Source organism: Monodelphis domestica, chromosome 8 (genome assembly GCF_027887165.1).
Source record: "Monodelphis domestica isolate mMonDom1 chromosome 8, mMonDom1.pri, whole genome shotgun sequence".
NCBI lineage: Eukaryota > Metazoa > Chordata > Mammalia > Didelphimorphia > Didelphidae > Monodelphis > Monodelphis domestica.
This window is the reverse complement of record NC_077234.1, coordinates 75,968,415-75,979,375: the sequence shown is the minus strand read 5'-3', so window position 1 is coordinate 75,979,375 and position 10,961 is coordinate 75,968,415.

Here is a 10,961-nt window from a genome sequence, read left to right as displayed (position 1 = left end):
AGTGTTACAGATAAGAAGCAGTGTCCATAGTTCTCTGTTTTATACTTGTTTCCCTATCAGATTATATCTTAAAATGGGATTTTCAGACCAGAGTAACTAGTAGGGAGCAGGGTCTTTCAAAGGCTATTTATGGGAAAACTAATGATTTGTTTTGTCATGGAGCTTGTGAACATCCCTCAGGACTAAAGCAAAAAGTCAGCCCTTGTCATTTTGAAGAAATGAAAGACAAATTTTGTTTTTTTACTGCTCTTCAAAAAGATCCTAGGACATGACGAAAGATTACATTCTGTGACTCTCTCTTCCCAGGCTCCCACCACAGGTAGAGTTAAATGGTCAATTGCATGCTGGGTACTCCTCTCTTTTTGATGATTTCTTAGAATACTCAGAGTGGTTTCCATTACATTTTTCTTAAGGTTTGTTTGTTTGTTTTTGTTTCATTCCCACTTTAATTAATCACAACATTGGGTCAGGCAGACCCATTAGCAGCATTTCTCATTTGGACCTCTCAGAGATGCAGCTGCAGAGGCAATTTAATTTGTTGACCTGTGATCAATAGCAATTAATAGCGTCTCTTTAATCTTGTTGAAAGGTCTGACTTGGGCTTCTAGTAGCTACCATCTCAAGGGAATGGTATCATATACATCTGTTATTAGTTCCTATGGTCTAGCCCCCTTCTACCATCCACTTTTCTAATGACTTGCCAGTCTTTACAAGGCTACCCTTCCCAAAGATTTTGCTTATTACATTAAAACATTTTAGATTTCTCTTCTTCAAATTCACTGCATAAATGTTATGAATGGAAAATCCAAATTCTGTAAATTGGCCATAAAAATTTTCCTTTTTCTTCAGAAAGTAGATTTAACTCTTTTAAAAAGTCATGTTAAGGGGGCAGTTGGGTGGCTTAGTAGATTGAGAGTCAGGCCTAGAGATGGGAGGTCCTGGGTTCAAAGCTGGCCTCAGACACTTCCCAGATGTGTGACCCTGGTCAAGTCACTTGACCCCCATTGCCTAGCCCTTACCACTCTTCTGCCTTGGAGCCAATACACAGTATTGACTCCAAGATGGAAGGTAAGGATTTTTTTAAAAAAGTCATGTTAATAACATGGAAACTCAATCCAAAAGAGGCTACAGCATAGGGAAATTAGATATTACAGAGGACAGAGTGCAAAACTTAAGGTCAGGAAGATATGAGTTCAAATGCTGCCTCAGATAATGACTGTGTATAAGTTATTTTAACCTCTTTCAACCTCAGTTTTCTCATCAGTAAAACTGGAATTATAATAATAGCCCTTATTTCATATATTTGCTGTGAGGATCTAATGTAAGGCTCAGTCTGTATATATGTAGAAAATAGTAATTGAAAGGAATATTTCATTTGTATCCAGGGGATCTGGGTTCATATCCCACATCTATCACTTACTACCTGTGTGTTCTTCAATAAATCGATTAACTTCTCTGAGCCTTGACTTTCCTCAAAAGTAAAATGATAGGGTTGAACTAGATGTTCCTTTCAGTTCTAAATCTATTCCTTCAAACCTATCTGTATGTTCGTTTGTGTGCAGATCAATCTGTACATATTTCTGTATCAATGAAAATCGATGAAATGCCCTGAGCTCCCATCTTTGTGGGATATTCCCTAAGATCCTCCCTAAAGTTGGCACATCCTTCTCATTCTAACTACCAATCCAGCCCCTGTCATTCTTTTCCCCCCTCCATTTTCCAGTGAAGCATTTCATTAGCTCTGCTTGTTCATAGATTTAATTTCCCATCTCTAATCATTCATGGCTCATGAAAATAAAGTAAGCACATTGATATCAGAGAGAACCAAGTCTACGAGAGAATCTCTCAAGAGAAACAAAAATAAAAGTAAATGTAGTTACACCATTTCAAAGACAATGATATGTGTGCATATAAAGAAAGCAACAGATATTATTAAATGTGTCAAGAAATGGCACGTGTGGATGTGTGTGTGCATGCACTTTAAACCTGTCAAAGCCTTCTGCTAAACATGGTTTACCTTTCAAGTGCATTCCAGGATTGCCATCTGATCTCCTACAAGGCATAACTTTTTTTTTTCAAGAAGATGCAATTAGAGTGATTTCGTTGGGTCTTCAGGCAACACGCATATGGCCATGTCATAAGTGCAATTGAATAGTGATGCTTTTCCAGCCCACTTAAAATGAATTTGCCTCAGAGCACATGGATGTCCCCATGCATGGAGTGTGCCCGTCTGTCCCTTTAATGGGAATCTCCTTGTCTTTTTTCAAGCTATTTTCATTCCAGAATTTTCCGTTTTACAATCTGAAATTAGCATATCATGAATGTAATTCACATGCCATGCTCTAAAAATCGACCTTCCCCTTTTAAGCCTTGAGCCCTTAAATAATTGCATATGAAGACACTAAGGGTAAGTGGGAGGTACCAGCTCAGTTCACAATGAAGATCAGAACAAACTGGCCACCTTTTGCCAGCCCCCCAGGACCATTGTGGTATCCATCCGCACCCCGGCTGCTGGCCACCGACACTGCTGACTCAGCAGCCTGTAATAGTTTCAATGGAATATAATGACTGGAGTTCCATTTTTCTTGACCTTCTAGAGGATCAGCTCTCCTCCCAATCAGCAGGGAGACAAGAGTCACTGCAGCAAAAACTATTAAATGATGCATCTGAAAATTATAAAGTAATGGGGGTGGGGGAGAAGGGTTTCCACTATCATGATATTTTACAACATCAATGTAGCGTGCAATAATGTATTTCCCTTTTTGCATTTGCAAACGGGAAATGGGAGAACCTGCATCTCTAATCACAGATTCCATTACATTGATTTGCTCCTGCAGTAAGTGGAAGGCTAGTCATCAGGGGCATATGCCTATTGAAATGATGTCAACATAGACAAATACCCTTTGTTTACCATATAATCTATATTTTAGCATATATAAATCAGCAGTATGCTGGCTTGGCACACAAATACATCTTAGTGGCTTTTTTTAGGGAAGTAAAAGAGCATATTGGAAATGCATTATGTATGTGTTGAAAAGCACAGAATTTGGAATTGAAAAGAACCATGAGGATGCCTCTAGTTCAAATCCCCTATTTTACAGATCAGTACAAGGGACTCTAAAAAGCACAGCTATTTACCTAAAGTCATATTGCTCTTGAGGCCAATACAAGAACCCAGGTTTTCTGACTCCCAGGCCAGCAGCAAGGTAGTGTAACAGATTGATCACTGAGGAGTTTAGCAAAAGTGAGTTTGAATTCTGACATACTACTGTGTGACCCTGGATAAGTCAATGAACTAATCTCAATCTATTCATCTAAAAAATGGGGGTAATAATAATAACTACCTTATAGGGCTGTTGTGATGATTGAACGTGATTATATATGTAACAAACTTAGCAAACTTTAAAGTGCTCTAGAAACAATAGTGATTAAGATGATGATGATGATGATGAAGATGATCATGATGATGATCATGATGATTAAGATGGTGATAATGATGCCTTATAACTGGAACTGTGCTGGCCAACTCAACATCCCTATTTATACAAGGCAAATGAAAGTTCAAATTTAACTAATTGGACCAGTTGTGTAGTGATTCATACTAAACAGGTTAACCCCCAACACTACTTTGGGGTCTAATAATCATTGCAGCTTGACTAGACTGATAAAAATCAATAAATGATTGGCATATTTCTACTTCATTTTTAACTCGGCCACAGTTACATTTTCAAAACAAAAACATGTCTTTCTTCATCTGTAAGAATGATTAATTTCAGCCTATATCTAATTTACTTTTTTAAATTGCAAATATGTGTGTGTGTGTGTCTGTAAAGGCACCTAAAAACCCATACCATGTTTATATATATATATATATATATATATATATATATTTATATATATACAGTATATGTATTATATATACAGAAAAATCCCAAACTTTTGTATGCATGCACCTATATGTATATATGTATAATCTATAAATTATGTATGTTGTAATACATTTCATATTATATAGAGTGGATAGAGTGCCAGGCCTAGATAAAGAAGACTTTTTTCTGAGTTAAAATCCAACTTCAGGCATTTACTATCTGTGTGATCCTGGGTAAGTCTCTTAACCCTCCTTGCCATAGTTTCCTAATCAGTAAAATGAGCTGGAGAAAGAAATGGCAAATCACTCCATTATTTTTGCCAAGATAACTCCAAATGGGCTCATGAAGATTCAGATAGAACTGAAATGACTGAATAACTATATAGAATCTGTATAAAGGCATGATGTATCGTACATATTATATGCTTCATATATTATGTGGATTGTATATTAAAGTTTCATTTATATTGCTTACTATATAAAATATGTAAAGATTAGGGGAACATAGGGAGAGAAGGGGAGGGAGAGGAAGAGGGAGAGAGAGAGAAAGAGAAAGACAGAGAGAGTGAGAGAGAGAGAGATTGAGAGAAGGAAGGGGAGGAGGAATGGAAGGAGAGAATTCTATTTCACTTTAATTGTTTTTCTTCATAATACTATATATCCTGTGTCGTACATTTAACAACATTAGTTTAAGAGTTAGATAGACTTTGTCATACTAACAAAGGGGTCCAATATATCAAAAAATAAAAATAAAAAGGTTAAGGTTAATATCTCCCAATGCTATCTAATCATTGCACTTTACAAATGAGAAAACTGAAACCCATAGAGGTGAAGTTGCATGATCAACATGACATACTTATTTGCAGAAGGACCTAGGGAATAGAACTTACTTTTTAATCCTTTTCTATGAATATGCTCCTTTTTCTTCAACTGCCACATTCCAAAGTTATCACCCACTAATACAGACCTAAAAAGTTTCCTCCTCCAAATTTGTCATTGTTGGTCATCATTATGCACATGGTCCCAGAGCTAAAAATTCTGGGTACTAGGCAATAGTATACCAAAAGTTGAAAGGCAAGATACAGGTAATACAGCACCTAGGACAATTATCAAGGTTAAGACATTAGATCATTAGAGAACCATCAATGGATTAAAATTGTTTGTGCTTGCATACAACAGACACACATATACTGTACATTCATGACAATTCTATTCTAGAACTACATATATCCTACATATGTCCCAATGACCTTCCAAGGATTTTAAAAATTATAATCACATTCTAGTTTTTAAAATGTCTTGCCTTCTAGGTTTTGCATCCTTTGGGCTCTTTTTTTTTTCCTCACAAACTTCAAAAATGACAGAACAGAATACAGAAGAAGAATATGCAACCATGGAGGGAAAAGTGGAGAAAATAGGCTTCAAATTGGCCTTTTTCTTATCTGAACAGAACAAAGCAGATTTGAATATTCATGTATACATGCATGAATAAATGCATATGTACCTAAATACATGCATATAAGCAAACATAATATGTAAAAATTTTAGCAGCTTTTAAAACTCTTTAATACTTTTAAATGATCTTTTAGAAATCCATCCAAGACAAAAATAGAAAATCTGAAAATTAGAGATGAACAATTTTGAAAAAAAAAATCTCATTGAATTAATAAATAAAACTGGAGTTAGTTTTAAATAAATAAAAACTAAAATTTAAGCTAGACTTATTTTTAACAGAGGAAATCTAGATTTCAATGCCAAAAAAAGAAAAAGGAGAATTCACAAAAAAATTAAAAGGAAATTATTAGGAAATATTTCACCCATCCCAAAGCCAACAAAACTGATAAATTCTATGAAATGGACAAAATTAAGAGTAAACAATACCTAGATTAAGAGAATATGAAACAGATAATTGGAAAACCTAATCACTAAAAAATAAATTTAACAGGTAATAAATAAATGAACTCCCAAAGGAAAAAAAATTTGAGATAGGTGGATTTTTATACAATTTCTGTAAAACATTCAAAGAAAAAACATTTTATGTAGGGGATTTAGAGACAAGGGAAAAAATAGATTCTAGCATATTCCTTCTATAAGCTTAGTCTTAATATTTAAATAAGGAAGATCCAGTGAAATTGGATCTGTGAATTTGTTTAGATATTCTGGAAAACAATTTGGAATTATACTACAAAAATTAATGAATAAATAAAACAGTTATTAATGTATTAAATGTATTTTGTTATTTTATTTGTAGTAAGTTAATAATACATTTATTAATAATTATTTAAATAAAAAGTAATTACTTATTAATAAATATGTTAATTTATAGAAACTTACTATATTCCATGCTAAATTCTGGAAATACAGAGAGAAAAATGAGATAATATCTACTCTCAAAGAGATTATATTCTAAGAGGAATAACAACAAATATGAAAGATTTCAGCTGTAAGTTAGATGGAAAGGTCCAATGGTCCTAAGGGTACAGGGACAAAGCAAATGATAATGCCTTCTTAATGTCATATACTCCTTGGTTTAAAGGGTCATTTAATTGCATTGAACTTTCTCTTCATTTGGTGGAGATTGATTGGTTAATCCCCCCATGCCTGTGTGAAGGAGAAAAATTAATGAGATCTATAGAGAAAAGAGATCTGCGATCTTCTGACATAGACTTTACGAGAGAAAATGTGCTATTCTAACCACTCTTCAGGTCATTGAAGGGAGAGATAAACTTTTTTACTTATTGAAGAAGTAGCAATTTATATAATTTCCATATCTGCAGACTATTATAGTAGAGACTTTGGGGAATTTCCTTTTGGGTGGGATTGGGGATTGTCTCTTGTTTGAATTGAGTTATTTACTCCCAAAGGGCTCTTTCAGTCTACATGATTTGGTATGTATTCTCATATATTCTTTCTCTAATTTTTTTCTATCAACTTGATTAAATGAGTTTATTTGCTATTTTCTGTGTTTATTGTGGAACTAGAATTTGGTGGCAAGGAAGTCAAGCTTTGGGTATATACCTTGGGGCTCTCCTTTCTCAATGGGGAATAGCAATCAAGAGTATAACTAAAAACTAAAAAATTTTCTCTTATACTAATAATGTTTAGGGAACCAGATAAATTTAATTCTAGCCTGTTACCACTCTGCATGAGAAGAGCAGAGTGGCCAGCCTCTGGCTCAATGTCCTGCTTCCTTTGTTGAAATGAATCAGTCTCCTTTGGAGACATTAAAAGAAAAAGAGCTGGGTAAAGAGGTAAAGAAAATGGACATCATTGTGAGAGCTTTCTGTCACAAAAGTCAGGATCTACAGACACCCATTATGGTGTTCTAAGTTCTAGAGGTTACAGATATTTATAACCTAAGTATAAGTATAGGCAGTGCTTAAATGAGCAGGTTTTGAACTAACCCTTCTCAGATGAAGGGGGAAGCACTATGGATATTTCCTTCTTTGAGTACCAGATAGTCAACAAATTACAGGGTGAGATCTCTATGCTTCCTCTGCTTTGAGACAAATCTGAGAGTTCAGGGTCAATGTACACAGAGAATTAATCTTACTTTACTGAAAAAGCATATTCTATCTATGATTATTTCTTTATTATTCTTACTGATTATTATCTCATACACAGCTATTCAATTTGCTAATAACTGAGGCCATATCATACTATAAATCACACAGTTTCAACTTAATATATTAATTAACAAAATGATTATAAGCTAATTCATTAAATTTCTCCTTACAGAGGAAGAGAAATAAGAGCCTCTAGAGATAACTATTCTTCCCTCCCTTTGAGTCATACCTAGAAAAATTCATATGGACATGCCTAACCTAGATGAGAAAAATAATACAACAGAAACCATACCCCTTACAGTCATGTCCACTGATAAAAATCAATATCTGATGCTGAATCATTGGAAAGTGCCAAGGATTTTGGTGGCAAGAACCTTTTTTTTTTTACTGGGTATTCAGTATCTTTAACTGTAGTATTTTTTTAGAAGTTGGCAAATTGTATCTCCATTGGGATACTCATGCTTCCTAGCATGATGCCTGTGCACATTAGGAAAGAAGCATGGCTATTTCCAAAACTCTTGGGTCCAAGGATGTTTTCATTGAGGTCTGAGGGAAATTAGTTGCCAAGGCGGTGGTGCGGGTTATTTTTCATTTTTCTGGTTCATGATGCCTCCCATTTTTCCCTTAGAGTACCTTGCTGTTTAAACTAGTCTAACCTGCCTGTCCTAAGGATGATATTTTGCTGATAATTGATGGGGATGACTATTCCCTTCTCCAGAGGAATTGTTTCTCCAGATTATGTTCATAATGATTGGGCTGGGAAAAGGACCAAGATCTGGTCAATGTTCTACCAGTCACAGAGTTTTTGTGTTTATCTACCTATTGATGACAGTTTGTTAGCTTTTGTAATTGGCAATGGTAAGAAAGGTAGACCCCTTCCTCACAATGATCACTCTCCTTAATGTAGGCTATGCCTGGGTTAGAAGGACATCTGTTGGTTTGGGGGACACTGTCATATTCAAGACTCAGGTTCAGAGCACCGAGTTTTCTCCATTAGGTCCTGATGGAAAATGGTGGTCAAAGCAGTGGTAGTTCAACACTAAATTTTGATCGTGTTAATATTACTAAATATATTCCTCAGAGAGATAAAAGAAAGAAAAGGAAAGATTTAAATGTACAAAAGTATTCATAGAAGCATTTCCATTGTAGCAAAAAAACTATAAAGGGTTCTCATCCACTGAAGAATGACCAAACAAACTTTAGGATATGGATTCAATGGAATATTATTTTACTGCAAGAAATGGTCAAAAGAATGGATTCAGAGAAACCTGGGAAGGCTTGTTTGAATTCATATAGAATGAAATGACCAAGAGAACTATCTATATAATTCTATCTATCTATATATATAGATAGATAGATAGATAGAATTATATATATATAATTTCTATAATAAAAACAAGTCTAAAATGTTAAAGAACTGTGATCAACATTGTCAAATCACGACTCCAGAGGATCAGTGATAAAGCAGGATACCTACTTTTTGACAGAAGATTGATGGCCTAGGCATGAGACAAAAATAAAATTTTGGATATTTCCAAATACATGTCCAAATACATTCTTTTTTTCTTACTTTATTAATTTGATTCATGGAAGGCTATTTTTAATTCATTTGGAGGAATAGTTGGGGAGGTTGGGTGGTCATGATAGTGATAATATGAGAGAGAGAGAGAGAGAGAGAGAGAGAGAGAGAGAGAGAGAGAGAGAGAGAGAGAGAGGTTATTGATATATAAAGATGTAAAGAGGAGACCAAAAGGAAGTTTGGAGGAAGCCAGAAAAGCAAGAAAGCTTTAAAACTATTATGTTGAACTTATCATGTACTAATAGTTATATGTAATAGAGATTTGTGGTATCATAAACAATCTACTCTTTCTATTCTCTGTTGTTGCTTGTCAAGTTCAGAATAACAAAAAAAAATTTAAGAAATTAACAGAGCTTAAGAATATATATTTTGAGACTCCTTGGAGTGCTAAATGAATTTGGAGGCTTCCAATGAGACAAATATCTGTCCTTCTTTATCTTGTCCAAGAGCACTTGCACTCAATTTTCTCAGAGTTGAGGTTAACATCATCTGACCCTTCTTAGAGAAAGTATAGCATGATCACAGTGTTGGTGCCAAGCCACTCAGGGAATGGAAGGGCAGCAGAGCACAACTATGTGACTAGAAAGACATACATTACCCTACCTCAGGCAATTGGTTTGAGTTAGGGAATCCAAGGACATTTTAAAAAAGGATTGCAACTACAAATTCATCAACACGTTAAGAGGATCCACTTAAGGTTGAGACATTTGGCAGATAAAAGAGGCAGCTGAGGTTTTTTATGTTTTGCTTTTAGGTTTATTTACTATTTATAAATAATGCTCTCAGTAAAGTTAAGCCTTTGTCTTATTTCCCATTGAACTTGTTTCCTTCTGCCTTCAGTTTGGTTTTTGTTCCCTTTGAGATTCTGACATTATCTGAGTTTCTCATTATATGATTGGGGGTTAAGGGAAATGTAGCTAAACTAATCTCATTTGGGTTTCCATGAAATAATCAATCAATTAACATGCATTTTTAAGCACTTAGCATGTGCCAAGAATTGTGCTAAGAACTGACGATACAAAGAAAAAGCAAAAATAGTTCTACCTTATAGAAGCTTACATTCTAATGGATAGAAAACATATATAAATGGACACATACAAATTTCATTCAGAAGAGATGACAGATAACAATAGAAGGTGTTATTAGTTAGGGTGACTAGGAGAAACTTCCTTCATCATATGGCTTTGGAGCTAAGTCTTCAAGGAAACAAGGATTCTAAGCAGAAGTTGGGAAGAAAAGCATCCCAGGTATAGATGTCAACCATTTATAAAGGCATAGAGATGGGAGTTCAAATGTTGCATATGAATAATATAAGCAGGTCTGTATAGAATCACTAAATAATTGATTCAAGCTTAAAAGGAAATAGAATTTGATAATATTCAACAAATATTTTTAAAGTATCTACTGTATGGAGGACACCAGGTGAGACACTAAGACAGCTAAAATAATACTGTGCTTTCTTTGAGTTTATTAATTAAAAGACTCTACAGTAGGGTGATAAGATACAATCATAGATAACCACAGTATATAACATCTTTATCCAATACAGAACTGTTACTGATAGAGGGTATCAGGAAATATTATTTGGATATATTCTTTAAGTTACATTTTAAGGAGGGTTAGAATTAAATACCTGAAAAGAGAAAATATAGTTATATAAGATCACATTATAAGCAAAGACATGGAAATGAGAAATTGCACAATTGTACAAGACATGTCTAGGGAAACTCCACAGGGAGACTTTTCTCTTCCAAAGTCAAAGCTGAATTGCTTTCCAAAGACAGAAGGAACTTTTTAACTCATGTTAAAAAACCAACAGCATTCTATAGACATTCTCTATCATGTGACCAGTGGGGACACCCCTCTCTCCCCATCTAAATCTTCTCCATATAGCATTATTCTATATACAAAAATACAACTCTGCTGTGGACAATTCCAGGATATAATA